The sequence below is a fragment of the Aotus nancymaae genome, unplaced genomic scaffold, assembly GCF_030222135.1.
Source record: "Aotus nancymaae isolate 86718 unplaced genomic scaffold, 86718_ANA_hifiasm-v0.15.2.pri h1tg000017l, whole genome shotgun sequence".
NCBI lineage: Eukaryota > Metazoa > Chordata > Mammalia > Primates > Aotidae > Aotus > Aotus nancymaae.
This window is the reverse complement of record NW_026988429.1, coordinates 2,050,663-2,065,362: the sequence shown is the minus strand read 5'-3', so window position 1 is coordinate 2,065,362 and position 14,700 is coordinate 2,050,663. Positions and strand designations below refer to the sequence as shown.

The 14,700-nt window shown below is 42.2% G+C and overlaps 1 protein-coding gene across 6 annotated transcripts in view; it reads left to right on the top strand.

Moving 5' to 3' along the window:
* Positions 1–5,631: 5,631 nt before the first annotated feature.
* EVA1A (eva-1 homolog A, regulator of programmed cell death) overlaps positions 5,632–14,700 on the top strand; it is a 75,833-nt gene continuing 66,764 nt past the window's right edge. For 3 of the 6 annotated variants that reach the window (XM_012452125.3, XM_012452126.3, XM_064377795.1), the window contains exon 1: positions 6,274–7,147. The gene's annotated coding sequence lies outside the window, so the exon portion shown is untranslated. Of the gene's footprint in view, positions 5,703–5,728; positions 5,810–6,082; positions 6,154–6,273; positions 7,148–14,700 lie in introns of those variants that run through there. The other 3 variants (XM_064377794.1, XM_064377793.1, XM_012452127.3) reach the window with 3 other exon arrangements.

Here is a 14,700-nt window from a genome sequence, read left to right as displayed (position 1 = left end):
CTATGTGTATCCTTGCATGTGAGATGGGTTTCCTGGATACAGCACACCGATGGGTTTTGACTTATTATCCAATTTGCCAGACTGTGTCTTTTGATTGGGGCATTTAGCCCATTTACACTTAAGGTTAATATTCTTATGTGTAAATTTGATCCTGCCATTTTGATGCTAGCTGGTTGTTTTGCCCATTAGTTGACGCATTTTCTTCATTGTGTCAATGCTTTTTATCATTTGGTATGTTTTCAGAGTGGCTGATACTGGTTGTTCCTTTCTATGTTTAGTGCTTCTTTCAGGAGCTCTTGTAAGGCAGGCCTGGTGGTGACGAAATTTCTCAGTAATTGCTTGTTCATAAAGGATTTTATTTCTCCTTCGCTTATGAAGCTTAGTTTGGCTAGATACGAAATTCTGTGTTGAAAGTTCTTTTCTTTAAGGATGTTGAATATTGGCCCCCACTCTCTTCTGGCTTGCAGGGTTTCTGCCAAGAGATTTGCTGTGAGTCTGATGGGCTTCCTTTTGTAGGTAACCTGACCTTTCTCTCTGGCTGCCCTTAGCATCTTTTCCTTCATTTCAACCCTGGTGAATATGACGATCATGTGCCTTGGGGTTGCTCTTGTTGAGGAATATCTTTGTGGTGTTCTCTGTATTTCCTGGACTTGAATATTGTCCTGCCTTGCTAGGTTGGGGAAGTTCTCCTGGATAATATCCTGAAGAACATTTTCCAGCTTGGATTAATTCTCTCGGGCACATTCAGGTACACCTATCAAATGTTGATTAGGTCTTTTCACATAATCCCATATTTCTTAGAGGCTTTGTTCATTTCTTTTCTCTAATCTTGCCTTTTCATTTTATTTCATTGAATTGATCTTCAATCTCTGATATCCTTTCTTCTGCTTAGTTGATTTGGCTATTGAAACTTGTGTATGCTTTGCAAAGTTCTTATGTTGTGCTTTTCAGCTCCATCAAGTCATTTATATTCTTCTCTAAGCTGTTTATTCTCATTAGCATTTCGTCAATACTTTTTTCAAGGTTCTTAGTTTCTTTGCATTGGGTTAAAACGTGTTCTTTTAGCTCAGAGAAGTTTGTTATTACCCACCTTCTGAAGCCTGTTTCTGTTAATTCATCAGACTCATTCTCCATCCAGCCTTGTTCCCTTGCTGGTGAGGAGTTGTGATCCCTTGGAGGAGGAGAGGCGTTCTGGTTTTGGGTGTTTTCATCCTTTTTGCACTGGTTCTTCCCATCTTTGTGGATTTATCTACCTGTTGTCTTTGTAGTTGTTGACTTTCAGATGGGGTCTCTGAGTGTATGTCCTTTTTGTTGATGATGAAGTTATTTCCTTCTGTTTTTTAGTTTTCCTTCTAACAGACCCCTCTGCTGTAGGACTGCAGGAGGCCCAGTCCAGACCCTGCTTGCCTAGAGATCACCTGTGGCAGCTGCAGAACAGTAAGGGTTGTTGCCAGTTTCTTCTTCTGTTATCTTTGTCCCAGAAGGATACCCGCCAGATGTCAGCCTGAGCTTTCCTTTAAGAGGTGTCTCTTTGGGTATATGGGAGTCAGGGAGCTGCTTGAGGAGATAGTCTGTCCCTTACAGGAGCCCAAGTGCTGAGCTGTGAGCTCTGTTGTTCTGTTCAGAGCTGCTGGGTAGGTACATTTAAGTCTGCTGCAGCAGAACTCATAACCGCCTTTTCTCCCAGGTGCTCTGTCCTGGGAGGGTGGAGCTTTATTTATAAGTTCCTGACGTGCTGCTTTATCAGAGTTTCCCTGCCCAGCAAGGAGGTAGCCTAGTCACAGTCTACCAGCAGAGGCGTTGCTGAGCTGCCATGGACTCTGCCCAGCTGCTGTGTGAACTTCCTTGTAGTTTTGTTTATAGAGGTATAGTTAGAACTGCCTCAGTAGTGGTGGACTGCCTTGGTAGTGGCGGACGCCCTTCCCCCCACAGAGCTGGACCATCCTGGGTCCAGCTGCACTTGCTGCGAAACTCCCAATCCAGAGTGTTTCAGATTGCTGGTCTTTGTGGTGGTGGGACCCGCCAAGCCAGATCACCTGGCTCCCTGTTTCAGCACCCTTTTTTTTTTTCAGTTGAATGGGCGTCTCTGTCTCCCAGGCATTCCAGGCACCAGTTGAAATGGGAACCCAGATTTGTGTGAGTTTTTATGAGGAGCCCCACTGTGCTGGCTGAAACAGCCATGCTGGAAACTCATGTCGCTTTTCAGCCTGGGAATTTCCTGGCATGTGGGCAGTAATAACTCATTTGGAAATGCAGTGATCACTCACCCTCTGTGTTGTTCTCACTGGGAACTGTACTCCAGAGCTGTTCCTATTTGGCCATCTTGGATCCGTCCATCAGATATAAGGTTTTTAGCAGTTTCAGGATATTCTCTTGCGAATGACCCTCTTTGGTGCTGTGGGAACCTAAGATAGCCAGTGGTGCCCTCTAGAGAATCTCTCACTTCTGAGCTGCTGGCTGAGATAGATGGTAGGAATTTCCTAAAATGTTCTGATATTTGAAACAGCTTTCAAATGAGTGCTTCAGAATTTCTTATTTTGGTAATACAGGCTGGGGTCATCTCAAATGACTTCTTTAACCTTTGTTCTTTAGCCCTAAAGACACATATAGAAGCCTCAAGTGTCCTGCTTTAAAGCCAAAGTACTTGGAATAGACAGATAAGTATGGTTGCCAGTCTCTAAGATGGCCCCTAATGATTGCTTCTCCTGGTATTCATGATTTTGTGGAGTCCCCTCCCACACTGAATCAGGGATGACCCTATGTAATCCACAGAATAAGGTGGAAGGTTTGATGTGTGACTTCTGAGGCTATATTCTAAAAGGCACTGTGGCTTCTGCCTTTCAGAAAACTTGCTCTGGGAGAAGCCAGTTGTCATGCCATGAAGACACTCAACCCTCCGGAGAGACCTACCTGATGAAGAACTGGGGCCTCCCACCAACAACCGGCACCAACCTGCCAGCTGAAGATGTGAGCTGCCTTGGAGTGGACTTGCAGTTCCAGGCAAGTCGTCAGATGACTTAAATTCCAGCCAACAACTGACTGCAACTTCCTGAGGGACCCCAAGCTAAGAACTTTCCAGTTGAGCCACTCCTAAATTCCTGATCCATCAAAACCATGAGAAATAATAAATGATCATTGTTGTTATAAGCCACTGTTTTTGTTTTTGTAGGGGTGATTATACTGAAATAGATAACTAATACAATTGCCATTGTTTTGCGTGGAATTATTTGACAAGCCCGGGCAGCTTGTGGTTTTTCAAACTGGTTGACAATTTACAGCTGGAGAGTTGTTTGTATCTGTCAAGATTATCAGTATGCTTATTGTTTATTTACCTTGTAGAAAAAAGATGGCAGATTAGGGAGTGTTCAGAATATAACTGGTTTGAATCCCATCTCTACTATTTTCTGGCTGTAAAATATAATTGGTTTGAATCTCATCTCTACTATTTCCTGGCTGTAAAAACTGTAAAATCTTGAGCAAATTTCTAAACCTTTCTAAATTTTAGTTTACTTGACTATTAAATATGAATAATAGTACCTACTTAACTGGCTTATAAGAAGGTTAAATTTTAAAAGTTATAAAATCTTACCTCATAGTGTCTGGCACATAGTGACCATTTGCTAATAGTTTCTATGATGATGATAATGAATTTAGACTATGGTGTTTGATGTTCAATGCTTCCCATGAGTCCCTTCCTGTGTCAGTTATCTAGTGTTGTATAATATACTACCACCAAATTTGTATTTAACAGCAGGTGACATTTTATTATCTCTCAAAATTCTGTGAGTTTACTGGAATCAGTTGGGTGGTTCTTCTGCTCCACATGGGACTTCAGTCATCTGGGGGTCTTGATTGGGTTGGAATATACAAGATGGATCAGTCACGTGATTGTTCTTATTACTGTCTGTTGGATGGGAGCTCAGCTGGGCTTTTGATTGGGGAGTTACATATGGCTTTTCCATTTGTGAAAAACCCATGCTTGGGTTTTTCACAGCATGATGGCTACATTCTAAGAGGCAGTGTCTACAGAGCAGAAGTAGCCAGAAGCAGGAAGCAAAAGCTACTAGTTCTCTCCAAGGCTAGGTCTGAAACCGGCACAGCATCATTCCTGTCATGTCCTATTTGTTAAGCAGCTGCTGAATCTGCCCAGATTCAAGAGACATAGACTCTATCTCTCAAAGGGGAGAGTGATGGAGAATTTTTCATCATCTTTAACTCACGAAAATTTCCAATTTCCTTTCCAGATATCTTCCCCAAATCCCTTAAGGTGTACTGAGTTAAGTCAAGTAAGTCTATTGGCTTTTTCCTAGTTGTTCCTTGCTGCTCTGTCCAAAGCAAGCCCAGCCCTCTCCACAAAGCTTTTCTTAGCTATCTCAACTCTCTAGGGGACTCCTAAGACAGACTGTCAGGACTGGCCATTGATCAGTGCCTCGTGTGCAGTTTTATGACATCACATTTGCCTGTTATTCGACACTTTTCAGGCTTGAATCTTCATTTCAAATGTCATTTCTTATTGAGTGGGTTTTATACTTGGCTTCCTGCATAAGCCTGCTATAAGTCTTTCCATGAATCAGTGCTTAGTAAGTGTTTTCTGATTTGAATGATGCTATGGGGAGGCAGTGGTGGAAGGGCATTGACATTTGAACACTCAGAGTCAAGTATGATGCTAAGTGTTTACATCCATCATCTCATATATTCTTCATGACCATCCTGTAAGAGAAGTATTATTATTCCCATGTGACAGATGAGGACGCTGAGTACTTAACTTGTCATACTTAGTACAGGTAATAAGTGGGAGAACCAAACTGAAGGCAAGTCTATCTGATGCCATGGCTTTCATCTTTCACTGGCATTGCCCTGCCTGCAACTCCCTTGGAATGAAACTCTCTGGGAAAAGAAGGGGAAACTATGTGAGTAACTAAGGACTGTGGTTTCTAGAGCGCTTGAGTCATAAACTCCCCGTGGTGAGGGCATGCTCTTGTCAGCCTCACTGTGTGCAGGCATTTATTTTGCTTGGGACCAAAGCTAAACATTAACCCACTCAAGCTTTGCCTTTCCTTTTCCATTTTCAAACTCCCATGGCTCCCAGTGCCTTTAGTCAGATATACCCTATCTATTATTATTCCCTTTTGAACGGCTTCTCGGCATGATGACAGCATGTTTGGAAACACTGTGGCATATTTGTGGTAATTAAACTTCACGCCGATGTCTGGATCCGGGGCTTCCACAGGCCTCATGACTCCAGCATTGCCTGGGAGCCCCTCCGTATGCCTTCATTTGAGGAATCTCAAGTGAGTGCTTGTGGCTCCTTCTCCCCAGCCTCAGAGGGGAGAAAAATTGCTGGCCAGGCATTTCCAGAGGGCTTCAAGGGGATCAAAGAGAGAAAAGCAAACACTGAGGGAAAATGTGCTATTTATTCTTGGAACAAAGTTTCATTGGCAGCTTTCTCCTCTCCAGTAATACTTGTTTTCCTGAAAGGATTACACTCGCGTTAGCTTCCTCCCACAGGATTTAGCTGCCACTCAGCTCATGACCTGTAACTTCTATCTCCCGCCCCCTCCCAACCACGCTTTCAGTTTTCTCACAGGCTGGGCAAAAATTAAAGAGATTAAAATCATCCATGAGAAAAAGTGGGTTAGTGCAGCTGCTGCAAATACCCTGCGTCAGCAGCCCAAGTCAGCAGCTCAGATAAACTCGGCCATGTGAGTAGTGTTCCCAGGCCACAGACAGGGAATCCCAGATGCCTTAGGGCTTGCTCCTTAGTGAAGGAAGGAGAAGAAGGATTAGGCTGAGAGAGGAGGGCTGCCAGGTAGAGGTGTCTTTCTTTGGGAGAGCAATTCCATTTGTGTTTTTCATGGCCATTTCTGCTTTTAATTAAGCAATTAAAGAAATTCATGGGTGGTTATATGGCAGAGTAATTTATTGAGATATTTACTTGTGTCTTGGTTTCTTCACTGAGGGTACTCTTTGCCTCAAAAAGGTAGCAAGACCCTGTCATGCCCTTGTCTTTGAGAGCTGGTTGTTGCAGTGCTGAAAACAGACTTTCCAGGAGGAGACATCCCTATTTCTGTTTTTGTTTCAGCTCCCTTTGCACCTTGAGGAGAATCGTGCTGCTTCGTGATGGGCAGGAGTGGGAGCTTTGTCTTTCTGAAGGTATGCATCCTGACTGGAGACTAAGGGAGTCCCTGGATATGAGAGAAAGAACAGTCACTGGGGTGACCTTGAAGAATGCTCATCTGGACCTTGCTTTTCAACAGCACCAACAATGAGGGCAGCTGAGGGGAGGGGTAGAAATATCTAAACATTAAGGGCTGTGATCTTGAGAATCTCTGTGAAAAGAATCCCTCGGCCCAAGCCTTAAAAGAACTTGTCTCAGGGCTCCATGCTGTTTTGGACAACAGGCCTGGATGTGGTGACCAGGTAGACAGAAACTCTTTGCATGCTCTGCATCATCCACCTCCATCTGACCCTGGACTTCCACCTGACTCTAGGAAGGGGACATTTCCCAGTAGTAACAGAAATGAAAATTTTCTATGAAATGAATAGAAAGCTCAGGACAAATTATACTAAATCAGAGAAATAAAAGAAGGGTGCATTTCTTGTGCCCTAATCATGTGGTAGGTGTGGTGTGCAAACTTGAGACAGAGAGAGAAGAACAAAAACCTATTGCTCTCATAAGACTCGATCCACGAGAGGTAACAGGGTGCAGAGCTCTACAGTGAAAATGTGTCACAGATGCCTGGGACCCAGGTCGGGTTGCTGCCTCTGTTTGTGGGGAGACAAAGCTTCCCAGAATTGCTCACCCTTGTCCTCAGTCTTAAAAGATGAGCTGGAATTCCTTAGTGGAGGATGGGGGTGGAGTCAAGAACATTCTGTACAAAGGTACAGGAGCATGAAACAGCATAACATGTTTGTGAAACTGCAAAAAGGTTGACATCGCTGAAGCCTAAGATGGGCTGGTACTGAATGGTTGGGAGAGATATGCAGGGACTGACCCTGAGGATGTTGCATCCCATGCTAAGGAGACCTGATTTTATCTTTTAAGAGATGGGCAACCCCTGAAGCATTTTAGCAACGTGAACCAGATGTGTCTGTTTGCTGAGCAAAGGCAGTTAAAGAAGGTCACAGAGGAGAAATGATCACAAAGGTAGGTGGGGATCTAGGAAATGGAGAAGCATGGAAGTGAAAGGAGGAGGAGGTGTGAAGAAGGACGTGGCTACAGTGGCAAGTACTTCAGGGAGATGAAGAACATTAACAGGAGGCAGCCAAGGGGGACTTTAATGAGGGCAGGTTCAGTGGCGTGTTGGGGACAAAATCCAGACCACCGTGAGCTGAAGATTGAAGGGGATTAAGAAAGTGAGGCGAGTGAATACATTCATTTGTTTGAGAAGTTTGGTTATGAAAAGAATTAAATATAAAGAAAAATATCTAGAAATAATTAAAAATTATTAAAATATTAAATTAACATTAAATAATTAAGAAATCAGAAACAATATATGTTGGCATGGGTGTAATGAAAAGGGAACACTTTTACACTACTGGTGGGAATGTAAATTCATACAACTACTGTGGAAAACAGCATGGAGATTCCTTAAAGTTCTAAAAGTAGAACTACCATTTGATCCAGCAGTCCCACGACTGGGTATCTGCTCAAAGGAAAAGAAGTCATTATGTGAAAAAGACACATGCAACGCATGTTTATAGTAGCAGAATTGGCAATTGCAAAGATATGGAACCATAGCTCCATATCTTGCATATTTAAGTGCCCATCAACCAACCAATGAATGAAGAAAATGTGGTGTATATACACCATGGAATACTATTCAGCCATAAAAAGGGAGAGAATAATGCAGAATAATGTCTTTTGCAGCAACTTGGATGGAGCTGGAGGCCATCTTTCTTTCTTTCTTTTTTTTTTTTTTTTTGAGACGGAGTTTTGCTCTTGTCTCCCAGGCTAGAGCGCAATGGGACAATCTCTACTCGCTGCAGCCTCTGCCTGCCAGGTTCAAGAATTCTCCTGCCTCAGCCTCCCAAGTAGCTGGAATTACAGAAGCCTGCCACCATGCCCAGGTAATTTTTTTATTTTTAATAGAGACAGGGTTTCACCATGTTGGCCAGGCTGGTCTCAAACTCCTGACCTCAGGTGATCTGCCCGCCTCGGACTCCCAAAGTGTTGGGATTACAGGTGCGAGCCACCGCACCTGGCCTATTCTAAGTGAAGTAACTCAGGAATAGAAAACCAAATACTGTATGCTCTCACTTATGAATGAGAGCTAAGCTATGAGGATGCAAAGGCATAAGAATGATATAATAAACTTTGGAGACTTGAGGGGGAAGGTTGGGAGGGAGGTGAGGGATAAAAGACTACATATTGGGTACAGTGTATACCACCCAGGTGACAGGTGCACTAACGTCTCAGAAATCACCAGTAAAGAATTTATCCATGTAACCAAAAATCACCTGTACCCCCAAAATAATAAAATTAAAATTAAAATTAAAAAAGAAAAATATCTAGAAATGGGTCCAGAATCTTGAAGGTTTAATATTTATTATCATCTAATAATAATTATTATTTAATATTAATATTAAATAATATCATTTATTATTAAAATTATTTGATAATTGACCAGTAATAATTATTTGTTTTAATTATCTCATAATAATATATTATTAACATAAACATGGGGGAGGTTCTGGTATGTTCAAGGCAGGAGAAGGAGGCAGTGGGAAGATTAAAGACAAGGAGAGAGGAAATAAGGATGAGGAGGAACGGTCTGGCAAGCAGGGGCTTTGGCACAGAGAAGAGCCCCCCCAGACCAAACTTCCCATATGCCCCTGGAGTTTGAAGTTACAGGAAGCTCTGTTGCCCTGCATATCTCATGACAAGTAAACCTTATGCTTCTGGGAAGTATAGCAAGCCATTTAAAATAATCAAGAGTATTGTATTGTTAATACATTAATCAAACCTGCTAATTTAACAGATTCCCAGTGTGGACTAAAAATGAAGCAAGTGAATTAGCCTTTCATTTATTAGCTCTTCTTCTGTTAGGATAACAATCTTAGACTCCTCATTTATATCTACAGTAGATCCCAAACTCCATCAGCTGTGTCCAGACACAGGAGGCTGACTGGTTGCTGGTTGCAGACACTAGTTTAGAAATGGAAATCACTCCAATTTGGGCACTGGGGACATGAACACATTGCCATCCAGTTGGTTTGATTAGATCTAGCATAGCTGTGCATAAGGATACCGTGTTCCAGAACTCGCAACCATGAAATCTAGAATCAAAGAATGGACTACATGCATGCACTGTGAAAGTTTCACAAGTTTGGAGTCCCCTCAATAATCTGTTCTGGTTACTGTACACTCTTAAAGGAGATTAAGAGCTTGGTAAAATGTGCTCTCTGTACTGTGTTTTTTATTTTTCAGACCAAATCATTCTCAATTTCTAGGGTTCACACATGGGGGAGGTTCAGGTATGTTCAAGGCAGGAGAAGGAGGCAGTGGGAAGATTAAAGACAAGGAGAGAGGAAATAAGGATGAGGAGGAACGGTCTGGCAAGCAGGGGCTTTGGCACAGAGAAGAGTTACAGAAAATAAGTCTTTGAGGAATTTCGAAGAGTTGCAGGTAGTCTCATAATGGAACCCCGACACAGGGCTCCATAGTGTCCAGTTCAGGTATGCTATGAGCTTGACCTAATTTAACTCGACATTTAACCTTTATTTCAAACTCTCCTGTATCCTTTTTCTCTAAAAATGCATAGTTTTCTAGACATGCAGGGTAATTTTCAAACAGGTCATGAGATTAAAATGTAGTGGGATATCTCAATTTTATAATGAGAATCAATGGTATTTTCAATATAAAAGTAAACAGATTGACCTTATTTTTAAAATATTTATCTTATTGACAACTTTTTGGGGTCCATATATATTGTGTCTTAGGATCTAACTTGAATTTTCTTAAAGAACAATTATTAGCCTTTTCTCTAGGCATGTTTCATAGTTCCATTGTGTAATTTTTTATAATTGAAATCTCTCGTTTTTATAGAGGCTTCCTGTTGGTTAGAAAGACAGTGCTGTATATGGATGATTTGTTTAAGTTCTGCTTATGCTTATTTAACCTTGTTAGTCAAGATGAAAAAAGTAGAAGAGGTGTCAGCCTGGGCATGAGAATTTCCTATAAAAAATGGGGAAAAAAAAAAGAACCAAAATTTATACTGAGCTATGTTTATGGTTTAAATGGGGAATATGTTTGATTATAAACCTATAATTAATCAGAAGACATGTTGTATTGGGCAGCAGCAACTGGCTAGAGAAATGTTTTGATTTCTACTCTGTTACCCCGAGCAAGATAAAGTGTTTGATCCAAGGGTATTTAAATCTCTATTCTTCTGACTAGGGCCTGTGAGGAAATAATTCAATGAGATAAACTCCCACTCCACAATAGAATAGATAAAGAGGATACTTAATTGATGCTTTTTATTCATCGTTTATCCTTTTAGGGCACATAACACATTTAAAAAGGTGAGAGAAGTGATTAGATAGAACATGTGGAAATTTAGTTGCATGACTTATATTTCCTGGAGGCTTTAGTTCCCTGAAAAATTCTTTTAAACAACTTACTTGTGCTCCTAGGGTCCTCTCCTATTCCTTTGTACAGGTAAAACTTTTTTTCTGAAACAAAAAAAAAAAAAAAAAAAGACAAGGCCTGGAGAACGTTGGTTTTTATAATTTGGTTGTCTACATCTGGAATCTAGGATTGTAGAGGGGGTATAACTGTCAACATTGATTTATTTGGCAATTAAACACATCCATTAGACCTTATAAAAAGTTGGCGAAAGGTTGGACTATAAATAAGGCATACTGCATTCTTTGACCTTTGGTGTCTAGGCGATGTTAGTAGCTAATACTATCAAACGACTAGTTTCATTTCGCAGGCTGTCGTGGAACGAATGAATGTAAATGCCACTTGGTTAATGACTATCCATGGCTCTTAACAGAAGTCCCATTACTTTACCAGGGAATGTAATAGCAAAAGTGAGACAATAGGAGAGAGAAAGAGAGAGAGAGAGAGAGAGAAAGAGAAAGGTTGTCCTCATTTTCCCAAACTAACATTTTAAACAAGTATACATTTTCTTTTCAAGTTCACTTTTGTTAAGATGAATAGATAGGAAATGACTGTAGGGCAAAGCATGAAAAAAATATTTTGGCCTCCTGATTTTCCTAAAGTGACATCATTAATGGTGACACATTGGTGTCTCTGTCTGCACATCCATTAGCCTCTCATCAGGCCATGAGGCAATTTCCTTTGTCTTTTATTATTCAGTTTACATGCTTGCCTTGCTCCATCGCCCCTGGAGATCATTTACTACTTCTGGAATTAATAAGAGCTGGAAGTTTGAAGGCTTCTTGTAAATAGCAGTGCCATAGTAGAAGCAGGCAAGGATTCTGGTTTCAATCATTTGTACTTTCTTGGGACAAAACCAGATTTCCTACCTTGTGGGGTAGGAAAATCCCCACATCCTACCACATGGGGATGATTTCACTCACTTATTGCAGAGAAAAGTCCAGGGATTTTTGTCCGTTTGGCACTGTCTTAATACTCTGCACACAGGAGAGCAATTTTGACGTTCTCCTTTTCCGGGTGACTTTTGAAGATCATTCACTACTAGATTGAGCTCCTTACTGTTTTATAAACTTCTTATCTGTGAGGACCTGGATTTTGTCTCTGCATTTCCTACAAGAGTGGCTTTCAATTCTAACGGCACATTGTAATCACCTGCAAAGGTTTAAATAAAAAGCCCTACTCCTAGAGATTCTGATTCAATTGGTTTGGTCTGGAGCCCAGCTTGTGATTTCAGAACATGCCCCAGGTGAGAGCTGAGTACATCGTGCAGCAAGGTTACCAATGGTATCTAGGACAGTTCTCTGTGAAGGGCAGGCAGTCTCCAGGAAATAACAGTTAAGCTGAACTGTGTAACACACGAGTTACACAGTGCCAGATGATTTTGGGTAAGACAAATCTGGACATATTCTCACAGCAAGCATCTTGTGGTGCCTTTAGCAGCTTATCATTTTTGGGTAAACCATAGGAGTCTAAGGGTTTCACCTTAGCTCAGCTAGTGATTCAGTTTGTTTTTGGCTGCCTTTGGGTGTTGTGCCTTAGTTTGCTCATCAGTAAAATGGGGGCAATCAAAGTCTGAGGTTGTTTTTCTGTTCTGTTTGAGGCAAAAACTAGAAAATATTTGCCACAATGAGCTTTGTGCAAATCAAATTACTGCCATGCAAATGCAGATGGAGTTTTGGAAGCAGAAGCAGGAGTGTGCCTGGAGTCTTGCCAAACAGTAGCTGATCAATGGGTCTCAGCCGTGACATGGATGGAACACGATCCTCCTATCAAATCTTGTCATCACGACATTTGTGCACTGAGGCAATGCCACAGCCTCCACTTACTGAGCATTAAAACTCTCACATCATCTTTGTATTAACTGAAGGAACCCTGGCTTCTAAACTTTTTCCATGAACTGCATGTGCTGTTGGCCACGACATCAGTGTGTGGGGGGGTGGGTGGTGCTTCCCTGCTCTGACCACCAGTGCCATGGGAGCCCTGCACACTCTGCTGGCATTACCTGCCCATATCTGCAAGGCTGCTCACACTGAGAGCCCCAGCTCTCAGCCTTGGGCCTGGAATCAGGCATGAAATTGTTACTTGAGACTCTGAGCTGCAGATCCTGGTTTCCTGGGAACCCTTCTCTTCCTCTAATTCTTCATCTCTGGTTAGAACTGGAGCTGTACACTGTGCCTGGGACTCCCTATTCCTCTGCCCTTCCAGTATCAACCTGTGCATTCCAACCTCTCCTGTGTTTCCTGACCACCTCCACCCTGAAGGCCCATCCAGCAGACCCTATGAGACCAGGTTGGGCAGCTTCAGAAGGTAGCCATTGAGCAACTGCCCTAGTCTAGCAGAGGCTTAATGCCCCTTTCTCACATCTGACATAAAGTCTTAACTGATATTTAGCACTGTTCTGTAAATATGTCTCCCTAAAAACAGAAAATAGCTATTTCTCTCTTTTGTAATAATTGTGCCATTAATGAACCAGTGGGCCCTCTCATCTTGGAATAAATCACCCCAGTGTTTTCAGTTTCTCTTAACAGTCTATGGGTTATCTCCCTTCCTCTCCTCTCAGTCTAGAGTGTCAAGCCACACAGTACCTTCAGAAAAGAGCAACCAAAGACAACTTATTTTGCAGGTATGAAAATGAGACATAGAGAGTTTTGATGACTTGTAAGCATAACAAGTGAATGAGACTTGAAATGAGGATTCTCCCCTCCATAGAATGGGGGTGGGTGGGATGGTGGACATGAACAATGATGCAATAGAGTGCACACTTAAGAAACTTGGGCTACAGAGATGAACAGATCTTCATGTTGTTCCAGTTTTATTTATAAAATAAGAGAACAAGAATGCTTAACCAATCAAGATGCTGTGTTGATTAAAAGAAATGTACGTGAAAAGGACTGGCATAGAGTTTGGTATCTAAGAGGCTCTCATTAAAAGCACACACACACACATGAACACACAAGTGCATGCAAGCATGAGGTTAGTAGCTTTGAGGGGTTCCTTTCCAAGGTGCAGCCATAACCCATAGGTCCCCTGACATAGCTCCTGGGAGAATCTACCTCTGCAGGATCCTTAAATAGTCCTTTATCTCAACGTTGGCCTTCATGTAGGGATGCTTCTGTGCTCGGCACACAAACCTCTGATCTCTGATATTCATACATGGCTGTGCCCAGGGCTGACACGTGTAGTATTACATCAGGAAACCCCGCTTCTCAACACTGCCTCTCCATCTGCCTGCTGGAAAGCTGGAGAGTTAGGGGGAGCTCTGATGATGGCACCTTGCATGCCAGAGTGTGGAATTTGGAGTCAGGCAAATGTGTATTCTTTTTACAGATAAGGAAACAGAGGTGGGAGAGGGGAGTACTTACTCAAGTTCAGAGAGTAATTTAGTGCTGTCTGAGGCTAGAACCTTGTTCCCTGATTAGTTGATGAAACAAGGGCCCTTTCTACCAGACCAGCTGCCACCGTATGAGAGTGGGATAACTTGTCTTTACATCTTCATCTACAGATAGGTGTTGCTTTCCTTTCTGAAGAGCAGCATTTCGAGGTAAAATAAAGTAGCTCTTCAGTACATCTAAAACAGTGGTTCTCATCTGACTGTATGAGATCATCTTGAGAGCATTTGAAAAATACTGATGCGGGAGCTCCACCCCCCACAATTAAAGAAGTATTTGTGAGGGTGGAGCTGGGGCCTCCTATTGGTTTTTAAAGCTCCCCAGGTGTTTTTAATATACAGCCAGGGCTCCATAGTCTAATATACAGTCATCGGGCAGTGCTTCCAAATTCTAATGCACATTTGAATCATCTAGGGATCTTGTTAAACTGCAGATTCTAATCCAGTGGTTCAAGTGTGGCCCGAGTGTCTTCATTTCCAAAAAGCTTCCATGTGGTGTTAATACTGCCAGTCTCTGGACAACACTTGGAGTAGCAGCTCCAGAAGGTACTCCGGGATTCTGTTCATCCACTTGATCACTGACTACTCTAGACAGAGCCCTGGGGAGTTACACTCTCCTTCATTCTCTCCTCATCTTCTCCCTATCCGGCCCTTGGTCTTCAGATCTTGTCAGTTCCACCCCGCT